A 13925-nucleotide genomic window follows, 5' to 3' on the forward strand; every position below is an offset into this window, starting at 1 on the left:
ACACTTTGATTTGATTTGATTTGAGATTAATCAAGGACCATTATCTAGTTGCGTGACAAAAGCTGGTGTTGCTCTAAATGTATCCTGGCTCTGGTAAATCATGCATCTACCCACTCTCATATTAACATGCTGCTCTCCAAACAGCAGCAACTTAAGAGGACAGCTCGGAGAGGCATCTCTCTCTCCAAAGCCCTGTATAAATGGCCTCGCTGCTCTCCTCTTCTCCTCTGACTGGCAGCACACTCCAGTGGAGCCCCGCTGCAGGACGACGCGCTGATCCACTCTGACATGCCTGACCTTTCCCGGGCCGCACGGCTGGGCTGGCTTGCCGTGCCCGCCTGAAAAGGCCATGCCAGTCAGGCCAGGCAGTCAGGCCCCGCTGCCCTATGCTCTCCGCCCTGCCTCACCTCAGCCCCTGCACTAGCTGCCATCTCAGGCCTGGCAGGGTGAGCTTCCCTGGACACCCACCCTGGACAGACAGCCACTCAGTCTGAGGTTCTCTCAACTGCAAAACAAGGGCCATGCCATCATAATCTGGCAGGGAAATATGAACCCTGTGCTTCTCTACAGCACCCACAGCAGGTAGGGCACTTTTCAGCACTCATCTAGTTTCTGCGGAAAATACATGTAACCTATACAGAAGGTCTGTATAAATGTTTTAAAGAAGCTAATAAATATGCATCCGAATCTATGGCGTTCCCATTAATGGTGTCACATTATAGATATCTCATTAAGCAGTCAACGCACGTGAGAGCTATTTCACTTAATTTAAGATTAAGCAAGACAATGAGGGGTAAGGAAATTGCGCCTAAACTAGGAAGTAGTTCTCCATCATTTTCTGTTTTAAACAAGTGGAGTTCTACATTTTCATAATGTTGCCACTTAACTGTATGAGGTAACATATTTGTTCTCAGTCTCAATAGAGGCAGTGTTAATATGCTCTTGGAATAGCTGTTGGGGGCCCATTTAGGAGCCAGGGAGGGGAGGACTGAGAGTGCAGAATTGATGCTGCAGCTATGAAACGAGGAGCTGTCGCATCCAGTGAGCGCTTTCCAGAGCAAAGGAAACACTTGGCACTGCAGAAATAAATCATGTGCTCATGCCCTTGCAGTTTAGTGCACCATTGTATTTTTCTTCAAAGCAGGGAGGGAATTTCTCTGCTACAAACACTGCGGTTTCAGCATCAAGGGTGTGCTTCGCATAACACATTTTTCTCTCATTTGCGCCCTTCTCTGGCATTAAATGTTCAAGGAGCTACTTGGGTACAATCTACTGTAGTCTAAAGAGAGAATTAAACTAATGTTGAATGAATGAATGGATGAATTCAATGGACTAAGTGGTCAGAACAGCCAAATAACAGGTTGCTTCATTTAATAATTGACTGTAAATCTCCTGTGAGTGGCAACATTAAATGATGAATTCAGTTTGCATCTCATTATGATAACTACCTTTTGGTGGGCAGTAACAAAGCAGATGGCTTTTTATTTACTTAGACAATCTATATGTGCAAACGTGCATTTCTTTTTCTCTCCTAAGGCTATATATTTTACATCACTCAGTGAAACTTGTGGATGGTGCTTGACTGTTTTCCACAACTCAACCTCTCCCATTTAAACTCAGTTAGGCCTACCAATATGAGTAAATCAAAACCCAAAAGCTGCAACAGCACATTTTAGATACAGTGCATTCGGAAAGTATTCAGACCCCTTGACTTTTTCCACATTTTGTTACGTTAAAGCCTTATTCTAAAATGAATTAAATACATTTTTTCCCTCATCAATCTACACACAATACCCCATAATGACAAAGCAAAAACAGGTTTTTTTTTAAATGTTTGCAAATGTATTAAACCTAAAAAACGGAAATATCACATTTACATACGTTTATTTTATTTTTATTTCACCTTTATTTAACCAGGTAAGCCAGTTGAGAACAAGTTCTCATTTACAACAGTGACCTGGCCAAGATAAAGCAAAGCAGTGCGATAAAAACAACACAGAGTTACATATGGGGTAAACAAAACATAAAAATTGTTAACACAGTGTCCAATGAAGGGCCAGATGTATACAAAATGGTGTCGTCTGCGTAGAGGTGGATCTGAGAGTCACCAGCAGCAAGAGCGACATCATTGATATTCACAGAGAATAGAGTCGTCCCAAGAATTGAACCCTGTGGCACCCCCATAGAGATGGCCAGAGGTCCAGACGACAGGCCCTCCGATTTGACACATTGAACTCTATCTGAGAAGTAGTTGGTGAACCAGGCGAGGCAGTCATTTGAAAACCAAGGCTATTTAGTCTGCCAATAAGAATGCGGTGGTTGACAGAGTCGAAAGCCTTGGCCAGGTCAATGAAGACGGCTGTGCAGTACTGTCTATTATCGATCGCGGTTATAATATCGTTTAGGACCTTGAGCGTGGCTGAGGTGCACCCATGACCAGCTCGGAAACCGGATTGCATAGCGGAGAAGTTACGGTGGGATTCGAAATGGTCGGTGATCTGTTTGTTAACTTGGCTTTCAAATACTTTCGAAAGGCAGGGCAGGATGGATATAGGTCTGTAACAGTTTGGATCTAGAGTGTCACCCCCTTTGAAGAGGGGGGTGACCGCGGCAGCTTTCCAATCTCTGGGGATCTCAGACGTTACGAAAGAGAGGTTGAACAGGCTAGAAATAGGGGTTGCGACAATTTCGGCAGCTAATTTTAGAAAGAAAGGGTCCAGATTGTCTAGCTCAGCTGATTTGTAGGGGTCCAGATTTTTCAGCTCTTTCAGAACATCAGCTGTCTGAATTTGTGTGAAGGAGAAGCGGGGGGGGTGGGGGGGCATGGGCAAGTTGCAGCGGAGGGTGCAGAGCTGGGGCCGGGGTAGTGGTAGCCAGGTGGAAAGCATGGCCAGCCGTAGCAAAATGCTTGTTGAAATTCTCGATTATTGTAGATTTATCGGTGGTGACAGTGTTTCCTAGCCTCAGTGCAGTGGGCAGTTGGGAGGAGGTGCTCTTATTTTCCATGGACTTTACAGTGTCCCAAAACTTTTTGGAGTTAATGCTACAGGATGCAAATTTCTGTTTGAAAAAGCTAGCCTTTGCTTTCCTAATTGATTGTGTATATTGGTTCCTGACTTCCCTGAAAGTGTGAGATTGAGGGCATCTAGTTTAGATTGTAGGTTGGCCGGGGTGTTAAGCATATCCCAGTTTAGGTCACCAAGCAGTACGAACTCTTATGATAGATGGGGGGAAATCAGTTCACATATGGTGTCCAGGGCACAGCTCGGGGCTGAGGGGGGTCTGTAGCAAGCGGCAACAGTGAGAGACTTATTTCTGGAAAGGGATTTTTAGAAGTAGAAGCTCAAACTGTTTGGGCACAGACCTGGATAGTACGATAGAGCTCTGCAGGCTATCTCTACAGTAGATTGCAACCCCTCCCCCTTTGGCAGTTCTATCGAGACGGGAAATGTTGTAGTTGGGGATGGACAGTTCTGAATTTTTGGTGGCCTTCCTAAGCCAGGATTCAGACACTGCTAGGACATCAGGGTTGGCGGAGTGTGCTAACGCAGTGAATAACTCAAACTTAGGGAGGAGGCTTCGGATGTTAACGTGCAAGAAACCAATGCTTTTACGGTTACAGAAGTCAACAAATGATAACGCCTGGGGAGTAGGAGTGATACTGGGGGCTACATGGCCTGGGTTAACCTCTACATCACCAGAGGAACAGAGGAGGAGTAGAATAAGGATACGGCTAAAGGCTTTAAGTACTGGTCTTCTAGTGCGTTGGGTGCAGAGAAAAAAGGGGCAGGTTTCCGGGCGTTGTAGAATAGATTCAGTGCATTATGTACAGAAAAGGATATGGAAGGATATGAGTACAGTGGAGGTAAACCTAACCGTTGGGTAACGATGAAAGAGATCGCATCACTGGAGGCACCGATTGAGTCGGTCTCCACGTGTATGGGGGGTGGGACAAAGGAGCTATCTATGGCAGGTTGAGCTGGGCTGGGGAATCTACAGTGAAATAGTACAATAAGAAATAACCGAAACAGCAATAAGCAAGGCATATTGACATGGGAGAGAGGCATAAAGCAATCACAGGTGTTATTCGAGAGAGCTAAGACAACAGCTGGTAATGGCGACAAAGTTTGGGCTGAGGCTAAACATAAACAGGATGCAGTACCGTATAAAGGAACAGTCCAGCAGGCATCAGCTGTATAGCTGAGTTATCATAAGGTCCGGTGAATAGCAATAGGAGAGTTCGGAGGTAGTTCGGGGGCTGCTATAGCACTGGTGAGCAAGAGGCCACGGCTAGCGTGTGCTAGCGGGCCGGGGCTAGCAGATGGATCTTCATGGTCGACGTCGTAATGGGAAACCTGTTGTAATCGCATCAGACGATTTCGTCGGCAGACCAGTCGTGTTGGATCGGCGGGGCTCCGTGTCAACACTAGGAGGTCCCGTCCGGTTGACAGAGGTAGATAGCCGGGAGAAGGGCCTGGCTCGCGGCTAGCTCGAGGCTGATTAGCCAACAACAACGTCCATTTGATTGCAGCTATCTAGCTACGATGATACGGTATTCAGACAATTTACTCAGTACTTTGTTGAAACATCTTTGGCAGTGATTACAGCATCGAGTCTTCTTGGGTATGACGCTACAAGCTTGGCACACCTGTATTTGGGATGGTGCCAGGTTTCCTCCAGGCGTGACGCTTGGCATTCAGGCCAAAGAGTTCAATCTTGGTTTCATCAGACCAGAGAATCTTGTTTCTCATGGTCTGAGAGAACTTTAGGTGCCTTTTGGCAAACTCCAAGCGGGCTGTCATGTGCCTTTTACTGAGGAGTGGCTTCCATCTGGCCACTCTACCATAAAGGCCTGATTGGTGGAGTGCTGCAGAGATGGTTGTCCTTTGGGAAGGTTCTCCCATCTCCACAGAGGAACTCAGGAGCTCTGTCAGAGTGACCATCGGGTTCTTGGTCACCTCCCTGACCAAAGCCCTTCTCCCTCGATTGCTCAGTTTGGCCGGGCGGCCAGCTCTAGGAAGAGTCTTGGTGGTTCCAAACTTCTTCCATTTAAGAATGATGGAGGCCACTGTGTTCTTGGGGATCTTCAATGCTGCAGACAATTTTTGGTACCCTTCCCCAGATCTGTGCTTCGACACAATCCTGTCTCTGAGCTTTACGGACATTTCCTTCGACTTCATGGCTTGGTTTGTGGTCTGACATGCACTGTCAATGGTGGGACCTTATATAGACATGTGTGTGCCTATCCAAATCATGTCCAATCAATTGAATTTACCACAGGTGGACTCCAATGAAATTGTAGAAACATCTCAAGGATGATCAATGGAAACAGGATGCACCTGAGCTCAATTTCGAGTTTCATAGCAAAGGGTCTGTATCTTATGTAAATAAGGTATTTTTAATACATTTGCAAAAAAATCTAAAATCCTGTTTTCACTTTGTCATTATGGGGTATTGTGTTTAGATTGCTCCGAAAAAAATACATATTTAATCCATTTAAGAATAAGGCTGTACAGTAATCAAATGTGGAAAAAGTCAAGGGGTCTGAATCCTTTCTGAAGCACTGTATACTATGAATACAGATACTGAGTATTTATTATACACTACCAGTCAAACGTTTGGACACACCTACTCATTCCAGGGTTTGTCTTTATTTTGACAATTTTTTACATTGTAGAATAATAGTGAAGACATCAAAACTATGACATAACACATATAGAATCATGAAGTAACCAAAAAAGTGTTAAACAAATCAAAATATATTTTATATTTGAGATTCTTCAAATAGCCACTCTTTGCCTTGATGACAGCTATGCACACTCTTGGCATTCTCTCAACCAGCTTCATGAGGTAGTCACCTGGAATGCATTTCAATTAACAGGTGTGCCTTTCTTTCCTTATTAATGCGTTTGAGCCAATCAGTTGTGTTGTGACGAGGTATACAGAAAATAGCCCTATTTAGTAAAAGACCAAGTCCATATTATGGCAAGAACAGCTCAAATAAGCAAAGAGAAACGACAGTCCATTATTACTTCAAGACACGAAGGTCAGTCAATACAGAACATTTCAAGAACTTTGAAAGTTTTTTCAAGTGCAGTCGCAAAAACCATCAAGCGCTATGTTGAAACTGGCTCTCATGAGGACCGCCACAGGAATGGAAGACCCAGAGGTACCTCTGCTGCAGAGGATAAGTTTATTAGAGTTACCAGCCTCAGAAATTGCAGCCCAAATAAATGCTTCACAGACTTCAAGTCACAGACACATCTCAACATCAACTGTTCAGAGGGGACTGTGTGAATCAGGCCTTCATGGTCGATTGCTGCAAAGAAACCACTTCTAAAGGACACCAATAAGAAGAAGAGACCTGCTTGAGAAAATAAATACAAGCAATGGACATTAGACTGGTGGAAATTTGTCCTTTGGTCTGGAGTCCAAATTGGAGATTTTTGGTTCCAACCGCTGTGTCTTTGTAAGACGTAGTGTGTGTGAACGGATGGGGGAGGAGGTCTTATGGTGTGGGGGTGCTTTGCTGGTGACACTGTCTGTAATTCATTTAGAATTCAAGGCACACTTAACCAACATGGCAACCACAGCATTCTGCAGCGATACGCCATCCCATCTGGTTTGAACTTAGTGGGACTATCATTTGTTTTTCAACAGGACAATGACCCAACAAGAAGGAGAGTGATGGAGTGCTGCATCAGATGACCTGGCCTCCACAATCCCCCGACCTCAACCCAATTGAGATGGTTTGGGATGAGTCGGACCGCAGAGTGAAGGAAAAGCAGCCAACAAGTGCTCAGCATATGTGGGAACTCCTTCAAGACTGTTGGAAAAGCATTCCAGGTGAAGCTGGTTGAGAGAATGCCAAGAGTGTGCAAAGCTGTCATCAAGGCAAATGGTGGTTATTTGAAGAATCTCAAATATAAAATATATTTAGATTTGTTTAAGACTTTTTTGGTTACTACATGATTCCATATGTGTTATGTCATAGTTTTGATGTCTTCACTATTATTCTACAATGTAGAAAATAGTAAAAATAAAGAAAAACCCTTGAATGAGTAGGTGTGTCCAAACTTTTGACTGGTACTGTATATTATATCTGCTGTCATTTAAATAACGGATCACATTCATCATCGTCCTCGAGGTAGTTCAGACAAGTTCAGACATTCAGTGGGCCACGGTTATGAAGTAAACACAATCATGTCAAATTATTTTATGATGAAGACTGCAGATGCACATTTCAATAATACATCGACAGAGGATTATAGAGCTCATAATACATATCATGAATTCTTTGCCGTTTGCCTTCAGTCAATTGTTCCCTGTAATATTTCTAAATGGTAAGAACTGTATTTCTAAATGCACTGTCAACTGTGTGACCTTAAATAGACAGGTGTGTGCCTTTCTAAATCATGTCCAATCAATTGAATTTACCTATAAATGGACTCCAATAATTTTTACATTTACGTCATTTAGCAGACGCTCTTATCCAGAGCAACTTACAGTTAGTGAATACATATTTTTTTTATACTGGCCCCCCGTGGGAATTGAACCCACAACCCTGCAAACACCATGCTCTATCAACTGAGCTACATCCCTGCCGGCCATTCCCTCCCCTACCCTGGATGAATTGTGCGCCGCCCATGAGTCTCCCGGTCGCGGCCGGCTGCGACAGAGCCTGGATTCGAACCAGGATCTCTAGTGGCACAGTTAGCACTGCGATGCAGTGCCTTAGACCACTGCGCCACTCAGGAGTACAATCAAGTTGCAGAAACATCTCAAGGATGATCAATGGAAACAGGATGCACCTGAGCTAAATTTCGAGTCTCATAGCGAAGGGTCTGATTACTTATGTAAATAAGATATTTCTGTTTTTTATTTGTAATGAATTTGCAAACATTTATAAAAGCCTGTTTTCGTTTTGTCATTATGGGGTATTGAGTGTAGATTGATGAGGGGGGGGAATTATTTAATCCATTTTTTAATAAGGCTGTAACGTAACAAAATGTGGAAAAAGTCAAGGGGTCTGAACACTTTCCGAATGAACTGTACATAGAAAATACATTGGATTTGAAAGAAGTAATCAATGTAAACTGTTGTTTTGAGGGTGAAATTTCAACCACAGGATTATGTCATCATGGTAACCAGATTTCAACATAGACAAACCTTGTATAAAATACTGTATGTTGAATTTGTACCTTTAAAACAACATCAGATCTTCAACGTCATTTCCACTATCAGAAAAATAACAATAGGCTGGGCAGCACCTCCTACTGGATAATTGATCTATCTACAGCTAACCTTTGGTCTCCTATTCAGGGTTTTAACCAAGCCCAGCCCTGCTTTTCTATGATATTTGTCACTGACTATTACTAATGTGCTATCCTGAGAATGATTGTTGAGAGATCTCCATTTAAAAACTAAATAGATTCACCGTTTCTATCGAAGTCATTCCAAATCTAAGTTAAAGTATAAGACTAAATAAAATCAAACTTTATTTAAAGTGCATTTAAAGTTGGATTTGATTTGATTCAGTCCTATTCTTTAACTTTGATTTTTGATTGAGATGGAGACGTGAATCCAACATATCAATTATTAATATGTAGACAAACTGGAATTAAAGCCAGACTAAGTCAAGGGAACAGATGGAACTATACATCTCCTTCAAATGTTGATATTTGGTTGCGTTGTCAACCAAACACAAGTCAATATTACTTTTGTAATACAATAAATTGCCTATTAACTTGTCGGCAAGTTCTCAAATGATATGTTGGATTCAAGTCTCCAACTCAACCAAAAATAAAGGTTAAAGAATGGGATTAAGCCAGTGGCTCAGATGGAACTATCTAAGCAGTACACACATCTCCTTTAAATGTTGATATTTGGTTGCGTTGTCAACCAAACACAATTCCATATTACTTTTGTAATACAGTAAATAGCGTAAAGTTAAGGCTATCTTACAAACTACAGGTGTAGGATCTTAATTTGATCACCCTGTTGCAGGAGAATTTGTAGTGTATTTGAGGTTTAAAACAGTTTCTAATTTCCCCTTTGAAATTTCAGACTTGATTTTCCCTTACGGAAAATGTATTAACCGCTACAAAGATGTCCATTAATTATAATCCACATAATAATTCACATTTCCTGTTTCTGCAGGATCATTTTCCTCCTGTAGCAAACTGGCTCAAATTAAGATCCTACACCTGTAATGCAACATTATACCCTAAAATGCGAACACATCCATGGCCACATTTTGAGGTTACTGTGACTACAAATATCTTCTAATGTAATCATATAAAGCGTGCATGTTCAAGATAGCATGCATAGGTCGTCACAGGTCTGTGGAGATCTTCACAATTGCTGTAATAATCTGCGGAGAATCTCAAACTGCATTGATCACTTGCACTATGTACTAATAATGTAATCTCAACTGCAATCCAAGTCATTTGGTTGTGCTATTAGATAAAGCACAGTGATAACACTCTAATTTGTTGTATAAATAACCAAAATATCTGACATGGTATTCCCATTTGAACTTTGCTGTGCTTTTAAATGAGTGAAAGCGCAGTGATAGACGTTTGGGTGCCAACTAAACCAAAATCAGACATTGTTTTTCCATTGGAATTTGGTTGTGCTTTAGATGGTTGAAAGCATAGTGATAACACGTTGGAAATTCAACAAACTTTTAGAGTGGCTGAATATAGGTTGTAATCAATGTCTCAACCAAACATTACCCAATTATCCATGTTGAAATGACTTGGTGTGCACAGTGGGCCACAATCGTATGCAAATCTGTGAATACATGAAAAGATGGATCACTTAAAAACTCACAATATTGAATTGCACTTTCCTACTTCCTAAATGTCATGGTTTGATTGCAGAGATTATGTAGCATTTGGTCTAGACTACATTTATTTGCAGCGGGCTTTAATACCAGGAAATAAAAGTAAGGTCAACAGCAACAGGAGCTTTTACAGAGATGGGGACATGCTTAAGACAGACCTATTTTCTCACAATAGAGGATGCAGAAAAAAAAGGCAGAGAGGCTTGTAGCCTGCGTAACAGGGTGCTTCTAGGTAAACAGTAGGCAGGGAGAGGACAATGGATATACAAGATAGATAGACGGAGAGTGGGAGAATGGTAACTGCTGTGACTGTATTCCTTGCATCATCATCATTGAAGGACAAAAAATACTTTGAAAAAAGTGTCCAGTGAAAAATAATGTTTAAGAAAATGAACAGCATGGACACATTACAATTCATGCTACAGACAGTGAGCAGGGGAGACACAATTCTTAAAGGAGACTATAATGGATTAGAGATTACATGGTTGACATGAGGACTGTAGAGAGCCTTTGCACAAAAGCAGATCCCAAACAAAAGGGTATAACCCACACTATAAACTCATAAACTGGCCATTCAGATAGTCCGCTTGAATAGGCCACCTGTAATCCTAGAAAAAATCGGAGAGTTTCTCATTGGTGTATACATTTCAAACTGGCCACCTCATACAATATGTTCGAACACTGTCCTTGGCTAAACTGTAGAAAATACCTAAGAGTAAACTGTATTTTTTGTGTGTTTTCTACAGCTGTGGTGGATAATGGTGGTGAAGACGTTTCTGAGAAAACAGGGCTGCGTTCTGTCCTCCAGGGAGACTGTGAACCATGTGACTGGCCAACATAGACATACATCCCTTATGTTCTACATCAATTTCCATGCTATCTTTTCATAGCGGTGCAAGAGAGTGAAACTTCTTCACACTTGAGATGGATGAACTTCATGTGACTTTTCCCACCCTTCCTTACCTTGCACCCTGTGATGTTTTCAAGGGAAAGTCATGAGCAGATCAAACAGAAAGCACTTACTTAGCACTTCTGAGCGTATAGCATGCATCGTCAATTCCTAGCAGTGGCACCATTTTATGGTTCAGTTCATTTTAGTTGCAGGAATGCCCATGTTATTGGTAACACCTAATTGGTTTACAAAATCCACTCTGTCTGACCTTACTTAACACTATGACCTGTCACACCCTGGTGTTGGGACTCATTATTGTTTATCCAGGGTGTGTGCAGTCTATGTGTTTGTGTTCTATGTTGGGTGTCTAGGTTGTTGTTTTCTAGGTTTGTTCAATGACTCCCAATCGGAGGTAACGAGTGTCAGCTGTTCGGCTCGTTATCTCTGATTGGGAGCCATATTTATTCCTGTATGTTTTCCTGTGGGGTTGTGGGTTTTTGTTTCCGTTACGGTGAGTGCACCGTGGAACTTCATTGATCGTGGTTTATTGTTTTGTCGTACTTTAACTTAATAAAGTCTACGATGTTCACTCAACACGCTGCGCGTTGGTCTCATCCTTCACACGATCGTGACAGAAAAACCCACCAAAGAAAGACCAAGCAGCGTGTCCAGGAGCAAGGTGACTGGACATGGGAGGAGGCGCCGGGCAAAGAGATGGAGAGGCTGGCGATGGCCCAGGTGGGCACAGTGTGGTCCTGGGAGGACATGCTCGGAGGCAAGGGACCTTGGGGGAAGATCAAGGCCCTGGCAAGAGAGGAGCATCGGCGGCAGCAGGTTCAACGTCGTAAGGACGAGAGGCAACCCCAAGAAATTTTTGGGGGGGGGCACATGGCTTGGGCGACGGAGCAGCAGGAGGCTGCCACAAGGGAGAGTCAGAAGGCGGCCAGGTTAAGGGGGCTGACGGAGGCAGAGAAGGGTAGGATTCAGTGGGCTACCAGGTCAAGGGGGCTACTGGGTAAAGCAGAGAGGGAAGGTGTTGAGGCACGGCGTGAGGTACTGGGGTGTGTAACCAGTTCGGTCCGGCCCGTTCCTGATCCTCGGTTGAGGCCAGTGGTGTGTGTTCCCGGTATGGACCGGCCTGTTCCTACTCCACGCACCTGGGATACGGTGTGCGTCGCCAGCTCAGCCCTGCCTGTTCCTACTCCACGCACCAGGGATACGGTGCGCTTCGCCAGCTCAGCCCGGCCTGTTCCTACTCCACGCACCAGGGATACGGTGCGCTTCGCCAGCCCAGCCCGGCCTGTTCCTACTCCACGCACCAGGGATACGGTGCGCTTCGCCAGCCCAGCCCGGCCTGTTCCTACTCCACGCACCAGGGATACGGTGCGCTTCGCCAGCCCGGCCCGGCCTGTTCCGGCCACTCGCACCAGGGATACGGTGCGCGTCGCCAGCCCAGCCCGGCCTGTTCCGGCTCTCCGCACTAGGCGTGAGGTGAGTCCCCAGGGTCCAGCATGCCCTGTTCCGGCTCCCCGCACTAGGCGTTATGGGAGTCCCCAGGGTCCAGCATGCCCTGTTCCGACTCCCCGCACTAGCCCTGCGATGCGTGTCCTCAGCCCGGTACCTCCAGTTCCGGCACCACGCAACAGGCCTACGGTGCGCCTCAGACGGCCAGAGTCTGCCGTCTGTCCAACGGGGCCTGAACTGTCCGTCTGCCCAACGGGGTCTGAACTGCCCGTCTGCCCAACGCTGTCTGAACTGCCTGTCGGCCCAACGCCGTCTGAACTGCCTGTCGGCCCAACGCCGTCTGAACTGTCCGTCTGCCCAACGCCGTCTGAACTGTCCGTCTGCCCAACGCCGTCTGAACTACCCGTCTGTACAGAGCCTACAAAGCCGCCCGTCTGCCATGAGCCTTCAGAGCCGTCCGCCAGATCGGAGCCGCTAGAGCTCTCCGCCAGACAGGATCAGCCAGAGCCTTCCGCCAGACAGGATCAGCCAGAGCCTTCCGCCAGACAGGATAAGCCAGAGCCTTCCGCCAGACAGGATCAGCCAGAGCCTTCTGTCAGACAGGAGCAGCCAGAGCCTTCCGCCAGACAGGAGCAGCCAGAGCCTTCCGTCAGACCGGATCAGCCAGAGCCTTCCGCCAGACGGGATCAGCCAGAGCCTTCCGCCTGCCATGAGCAGCCAGATCCGTCAGCCAGCCATGAGCAGCAGGATCCGCCAGAGCCAGCCAGCCAGGATCCGCCATTCAGTCCGGAGCTGCCCCTCAGTCCGGTGCTGCCACTTAGTCAGGTACTGTTCCTTAGCCTGGTGCTGGTCCTTATCCCGGTGCTGGTCCTTAGCCCGGTGCTGCCCCTTAGCCCGGTGCTGCCCCTTAGCCCGGTGATGCCCCTTATCCCGGTGCTGGTCCTTAGTCCGGTGCTGCCCCTTAGTCCGGTGCCGCCCCTTAACCCAGTGGGGTGTAGTTGGGGGGTGGTAATGTGTAGGAGGCTAAGTAAGTGGGTGATGACTATGGTGGGGTGGGGACCACGACCTGGGCCAGAGCCGCCACCTGGACAGACGCCCACCCAGACCCTCCTCTAGACGGTATGCTGGTGCGCCCGGAGTGCGCGCCTTTAGGGGGGGGTACTGTCACACCCTGGTGTTGGGACTCATTATTGTTTATCCAGGGTGTGTGCAGTCTATGTGTTTGTGTTCTATGTTGGGTGTCTAGGTTGTTGTTTTCTAGGTTTGTTCAATGACTCCCAATCGGAGGTAACGAGTGTCAGCTGTTCGGCTCGTTATCTCTGATTGGGAGCCATATTTATTCCTGTATGTTTTCCTGTGGGGTTGTGGGTTTTTGTTTCCGTTACGGTGAGTGCACCGTGGAACTTCATTGATCGTGGTTTATTGTTTTGTCGTACTTTAACTTAATAAAGTCTACGATGTTCACTCAACACGCTGCGCGTTGGTCTCATCCTTCACACGATCGTGACATGACCAAAGTTTTTATGTGATTTCAGGTTTCTATCACATCCATCCACATCCATCCACACTCTCTGTGCTGAGAGATAGATTTCCACCAGCTGCACTTGCAATCTCTACTTTAACTGGTCCACAGTCGATCTATCTCTGACACCTGTAAATCATCACCAACAACTCCCTGTTACATTTTAGTCATTTAGCAGACGCTCTTATCCAGAGCGACTT

General features: G+C 45.4%; 1 protein-coding gene across 1 annotated transcript in view; it reads right to left on the minus strand.

Moving 5' to 3' along the window:
* LOC311144054 (heparan-sulfate 6-O-sulfotransferase 3-B-like) overlaps positions 1-13925 on the minus strand; it is a gene marked incomplete at both ends in the record, with an annotated part of 123279 nt that overhangs the window by 108565 nt on the left and 789 nt on the right. The window lies entirely within an intron of this gene.

This window comes from Coregonus lavaretus (assembly GCF_964263955.1).
Source record: "Coregonus lavaretus genome assembly, chromosome: 16".
Lineage (NCBI taxonomy): Eukaryota > Metazoa > Chordata > Actinopteri > Salmoniformes > Salmonidae > Coregonus > Coregonus lavaretus.